General features: G+C 30.6%; 1 protein-coding gene across 3 annotated transcripts in view; it reads right to left on the minus strand.

Annotated features, from left to right (window-relative positions):
* LOC106463080 (RNA-binding protein 12-like) overlaps positions 1 to 6,842 on the minus strand; it is a 62,475-nt gene that overhangs the window by 46,235 nt on the left and 9,398 nt on the right. For all 3 annotated transcript variants that reach the window (XR_002611410.1, XR_001291029.2, XM_022390487.1), the window contains exon 2: positions 394 to 519. The gene's annotated coding sequence lies outside the window, so the exon portion shown is untranslated. The remainder of the gene's footprint in view (positions 1 to 393; positions 520 to 6,842) is intronic.

Genomic DNA, 6,842 nt, shown 5'->3' on the forward strand with positions numbered 1-6,842 from the left:
ATAAGTTTTTCTTCATTACCCCATTCAAGCCGTCTCCAGCCATGTTTAAAACTTAGTTGTGTTGCTTAATAGTGCTACTACTTTAAAATCTTTGACAATTGTTCACAAATGAAAACCACAAAGACATGAAGTAAAATGTAATGCCAACACCAGTCTTAGCTGATTTGGTATTCTCCTTGAGAAATCCTTTACCCAATTCTCTTGGACAAGTTGTACTCTTAGGTGTGACAAAAAAATGTGGAATTGCTCTTTTAGCAGAGTTGACTAGGTTTTGCTCTTGTATTTTTATTAAACCTTTACAAAACAAAAATTGAGATAGGAAATAGCGACGCAAAGATGGGGCAGATTCAAGAACAGACCGATGCCTTTGTAAATAACCAAGCTTTCGTTTACCTTTGTTTTCAAAGAAAAAGTGGTCTCAAACACACAGTTGACCTTTTCTCAATAGCTTCTTGTCTTGTACGATAAAAAAACGTTCTTCTTGTAACTCCCTGCTTTCAGTCTTCTAAATCTATTTTCCTTTAGAGAGAGAAAGAATTTTGCTTAGGATTGTTAACTGCCTTGTATTTCAAGACAGGATAAATGCAAGTCCCAAAATTAAGTATACTATTGAAAGAAAATAGTTTTGACCATTGTTCAAGCAATGAGCTTGTAAGGTAACCCAATATTTTAATCATATACATTTTCTATTGGACCACCCAACAACGAGTTGTGTTATAACTTCCATCTAACTCAAGCATTTGAGAATAAAAATCATAATGTCACCGAATTTTCAATTCTTTTTCAAAATTTCTGATGATTTAGAAAAAAAATAAAAATATTACTATTTGCCTTTTTGTGAAAAATAAAATTCATAAATCATTAAGTATACACATTGAATATCAATTATCAAGATGGTTCAATTTCTGACACAAAAAAACTTCTAAATATTAGAAAGAATGGGAATGTCCAGCAAAGAATTTGTGTGATAAGAAAAATCTGTATTTACTTAAAATGTGAAACTATCTTAAACTTCTTGCATCATATGTATGTAATGGTGTTTGATAATAAAGCAAGCTTTGGGTCAACTTCAGTTCTCCATAGAAACAGCATCATGATTTCTTTATTTTAACAATTGCAAGACAGACTAAGTAATAAATATTGTGCACAAATATAATTTCCAAATGTCTGAACATCTCAGTTTTATCTTAACTTCTTTACAAAGGAAAAATCAAATACCAAGACTTTAAGTGTCATTTTTTGTGTACACATTTAATGTGTCATATGCAGTATTAAACACCATCTAGTGGACATAATAAAAGATCATCTGATGCAGAAATAATTCACAGATCATCTAGTGTGAGCCAGTAGGTATTTGAAAAATGGGACACTATAAATGAAAGAAACCCTCCATATACAACAAAAGCCACAACTGAGTATTGAAATATCTTTCTAGCCCTTTCTTTCAGTTTCTTTAACTACTTGTATGTAAAATTGGCCACCATTCACAAAAATAAGTTATGTAATTCTATGAAACATGCATTAGAAGAAAACAGTTATGATAAAGAGAATATAACTGGTTATTTTTTGGTTTGCAACATCAAGCAAGAGTGATACTTGTGTGTGTTAAGTAGTTGATAATATGCAAAAATTAAACTGCATATTCACATCATCAAACAACTACTTTTTAGTTGTGATTTGACATAAAGAACAGAAAAAATATCGACCCTAAGGTCTAAGTAACAAAAAGTGAAATATGTTAAGTATTAGGTTTGCACATTGTAACAAGTATAATGTTTCCATCATCAAATACTAATATATCATATATTAGAAAAATTAGCTTTGTAATTTTCCAAATTAAAAATTTAACACTAACAATTCTTAGACAACCTTCAGCCTTGATATAACTATATTATTCTTAAGATCACACAATATAATCTGGTAGCATTAATCATAAAAGCTATAATTATGGGCAAGTTTCAATGGATAAGTCATGTATGTCTTACAAGGATAATAAAAAAACTTCAAAATTTACAAATACTTACTTCAGGCAGGCAAAATTAAGAGACTCAGACCTTTTAATACTTGGACATCAAAGAGAAAAATGTTAAAAAGTAGCCAAGTGGAATTTACTGTAATGCAATTTGTGCTTACCTCAAAACTGTCTAAACTTTCATAATTGCACGAATCTGTTTTAATGTACAGAACCAGACAATTTGAAAAGTTGTTCCTCTTCAAACAAATTAATGTTGTTTTTTCAACCATTAACGGGTGAACCTATTTCTAACACTGATGTAATGTTAAGTAGCCTTACAATCAACTAATTCTAATTATTAGTCACTTTTGTTTTTTTATTTACTAGCAATAATTACTAACCAGTTTATACTATGTTTTGGATGTTAATGAGCTATTGTCTTCAGGGCAGTCCTGAATGGACTGTCTTTGTAGTGTTCATGGGTACAATTCAATCAAGGATCTGCTTAATAGAAAGGCTGGTGTGCACACAATTCACTCATCCAGGGTCTCCCCCACTAGAACTTGAATCCAAGTTTTTCTGATTTTGATACTAGGTTGACCAAGTTTATTTCTATTAAGTGGTGTGAAAATAATATATTAACTCTTGTTAACGTGTCTCCTATTCCATTCTTTTCATATAACATATACTGCATGGTCTTCTCTGGAATGATGGGCTATATTGCAGATGGATTGTCAGTGCAATATATAAATTATCCTCTTAAATGTTCATATTATTTTACTCTATGGTCTTCTCTGGCATGATGGGTTATTGCAGATGGGATTGGTAACACAGTACTGTGCATCTGTTATACTCCTGAATTCTACCTTTTATTGTTGGTTTGTTCAAAATTATGGAATAGCCCACAATGATACAGAAGGCATATAATAAAGTATAATACTACAATTATGAGATACAAAGAAAGATATGAGAGTCCATCTACATCCACCTAACTGATAACACAACCTAGTATCAAAGTAAGCAAAATAGATATCCCTATTGAAAGCATTCAAATAGTTAATTCAAGTCCTCATCAGGGAACACCTCTGACAAGAGAAGTTCATCAGCCTTTTAGGATGATCCAGGATAAAGCCATGGTCACTATAACCATAAACACACTTCCATAAAAATGGCAGTGGATTATCAGCCAAAATATAAGATACATACTAATTATTAATTGAGGAGCTATTACAATATTGTAAAATAATTTATTATTGTGAACTGTGCTGTATCAACTATTTAAAGTTAATTCTCTGATTCCTTTTATATTGTAAAATGCTTTTGAACTTTTAAACTACAGAGTGGGCAAAAAGTCTGGGCACTCCCCCTTATTTAAAGCTCATGTTAACTATTTAATTTGTTTATATTTTAGTAATAAAGTTTTTATGAAACAACCAACTCTTTGAAACAAAAACAAAGTTTCACTGAGGTCACCTTAAGATGCTAAGGAGGATGTCACACATGTGGAAGTGTATCATCCTCTCATGAAAATGAAGGCCAACAGACAAAACATTTTGGATTATTAATCAAACCTTTGTTAGTCACGTCAACATACAATTAGTTCTTTCAAGTATGCTATTTCTATTTTTTTTTTTTTTGGGGGGGGGCAAGACTTTTTGCTCACCTTGTAGACCACCATCATTCTAAAATTTCAACCATTAACCTAAATATTCCTCAAAATGACTAGTAGTTTTTAGCTACAAGTACTATTATAGATTTAACAATCATTGAAAATTTAACATTAGTAATAGTGCAAATCAAATTTACAACCTTTCTGTCCATTATTATAATGGGTTATTAGTTAGCCCACTCAAATTCATATTTAACAAACTTCTCCAAAAATGTTATCCATACATGAATCTAGTTAAGATATAAATAACAAGGGCCTTTAAAATAATAAAATCTTGCCCTGATCATCTAAATATCTATTGAGCCTCATCTTAAATATTCTGTACCCACCACATTTGAAGGCAATCAATCCATTCAAAAGTTCAGCTACCCTGTTAGAAAAGCAAAACTAACTAGTTAAACCTAATATTCTACTATTAAGCATAATATCAAAACTTTAGGTTTAGATATACATGCTGTAATAATAAGGATTGAATACTTTTAGATTTTAATATAACTAAATTTTACTCTCAAAATAATACTTATCTCCTCTGGAAAGAATATTATAATCTTTCACTATTACTATTTCTAATTTCTGTGTCTCAGAGCTCAAAATATTCCAGTTGTTACTCTCAACTACTTCCTTTCCTCACTGAAAGGGACCAAAAGAATGTGTGTCCACCAAATAATGGATATATTTAAGTAAATAGGACATAACTTTCTTTAAAAAAGAATCATACAATAACTCCTGGTAAATACCCATACTGTAGATATCTCTATTGACATCTATTAAGTGCCATTTTTCTACAGCTGCTACTAAGAATTGTATATACAGCCTAGTATTTCCTAGAAATGATTGATGCCTCCTTAAATTGGAGTTTGAAGCATGTTGTGAAACATATGCAAGTTGGGTCAAATTAAAAAAAAACAAAAACGTTTAGCAACAGGAGGTTTTTTTTTTAAATAATCTCTTTGAAAGAAAGTTTGCACCCTTTTTTTTCATGATTGTTACTTGTTTTCAAAGGGCCCTTGTCAAACAGAAGTCTTCTTTTTTTTCATCAAAATGATGCAGAATTTATGACAAATAAAGAAAAGGGGGTTTTGGTGATTTTTAAATAATGAAAATAAAAACATTCTCACACAATTGGATACCACAGTCACAAATTAGTAGATTTACACTGTAGGTTCAATAATATAGTCAACAATTAAAAATCATACTTGTAAATCACCTTTCAGCTCCATGCAACCTTCCATTGGAACAATGTTAACAAAATGGCAGTGACTGATATCAAATTACTGCTCTACCCGATACTGTGACAACCATGTTAAGGCAAGGTAAAATGTAATCCAAATAAAGTTCACCAATTTAAAACTTATACACATAGATTTATATTATAAGGATAAATGAAATGAAAATTGTCAATAACCAAATGTTAATAATGAAGCTTACCTATGAAAGTATAGGAGAGATTTTGTAATCACATTGGTAGTAAAACTGATATATCATGATTGACAAAAAGTATGTGTGAAATTAATTTGGCTTAAGACACATCTGAAGATTTTACCAACTGTACACTAGAAGATAAACCATATGTACAACTTCTCACACTGCTAGGGTTGGGTGATTAACTCAATAAAATTGATTACCTATGAGCATCAATTACATTGATTAGTGTTATAAAAAGACAACTGATTAATCAAAATTACTATTAACAAAATGAATGTCATAAAGATAATCAACTTGATGAAATTAATGTTTCTGATTATTCCAACTATTCAAGTAATAAACCTATTGCATTCATGATTTATTATTACTTCGGATTAATTATAGGTTGTTCATGAAACAAGCACACTGAGAAAAAGTTGAAAATATGAATATACCAAGCAGAATATTATTTGGAGTTCACTTAATGAACATAATGAGATTAATCACAGAGTTTGCTTACCATATCCTCATTACAGACTTGGGTAAGGAAATAGCAATTATAAAAAAAACTGGATCATAAGATTCATTAAGCAAGCACATGTACTTTAACATATAAAAACATACTTCATTTTCATTACAAGGGTGACACCCTGGTGCAAAAATTAGCTAAGATGTTTATTCCAAGGTGCAATTTCCTGTCGAGAGAATGGAAAAAAAAAAATAAGCATCAAATCTCTATGAAAGGAAATTACTCCACAGAATAACTGTCAAAAGAATTAATAACAGACTTAATTTATGATTAGTAGCTAGTTTAATACTGAGCTCAAAGTATATGTAAAAGTAGTAGTGACCTGAGATCAGATAACTGTCAAAAAATTAGACTATTTTCTCTTGGTTAGTAACAAGTTAATGTAAATTCTAACATACTAATGGTGACCTAAGGTTACAATAAAGACATAAACGGGCATATGGCAAGTGAACAATCACACTTAGGGCTATCTGTAAACTGTTAATAACAGTAACCTCCAATTGTTTGGTTTTATGAGAATAAGAGCTCTTGTGTAACTCTGTGATCTTGCTGAGTAAAGGATTAGCCATGTGTTGCATACCAATAAGCAACCAAATTCTGCATCAAAATTGCATAAATTTTAGCAGTAGTCATATTGTGTCAAAGAATTGTTAACTATCAACCATGTACCAGAGGCACACTAGCCAACCATGCCCTGTGCTCCATTTATGAAAGTCACAGCCTCTCAGTAAGATTTTTTTCATGTATAGTTAAGTTCTCAGTCTTCTTAAATATTACTTTAGTATTATCCTTAAGTGTTGAAATACACACAGTAATGTTTAGTACTGACAAACTATGATCCATTTCTACACACTGCCAACCAAGAATTAAGTATTTTTTGACACATGTATGTAATACTGTTATCACTGATATTCTAACAGAATTTATGAAGACAGTAACTACAGATATGCGTAACTTGTATTTGTGAGGAAATAAAATTATTTAAATATTTTGTTCTTCTTTATTTGATTTTTAACATGGAAAAATGGTAAAAGAGAATTTCTCACTTATGAGAAAATAAGTGTCATATCAATTAAACACTATTGTATATTTCTGTCAGAAGTGGTAAAGTTTCCAGCCACCTCTTCAAAATAGTAGTAGATTTTATTAACTTCTATTCCTGACAGGCCTCTGTAGTATTAACCCTCACGCTTAGTTCATCCCTGCAATAACAAGCGTTGCCAAACTTTTAAGTCATAAAAAATTTATTAAAAAGAATAAAGACAACCAAAGACAGTTTTGAAATT

This window comes from Limulus polyphemus, unplaced genomic scaffold, assembly GCF_000517525.1.
Source record: "Limulus polyphemus unplaced genomic scaffold, Limulus_polyphemus-2.1.2 Scaffold1319, whole genome shotgun sequence".
Taxonomy (NCBI): Eukaryota; Metazoa; Arthropoda; class Merostomata; order Xiphosura; family Limulidae; genus Limulus; species Limulus polyphemus.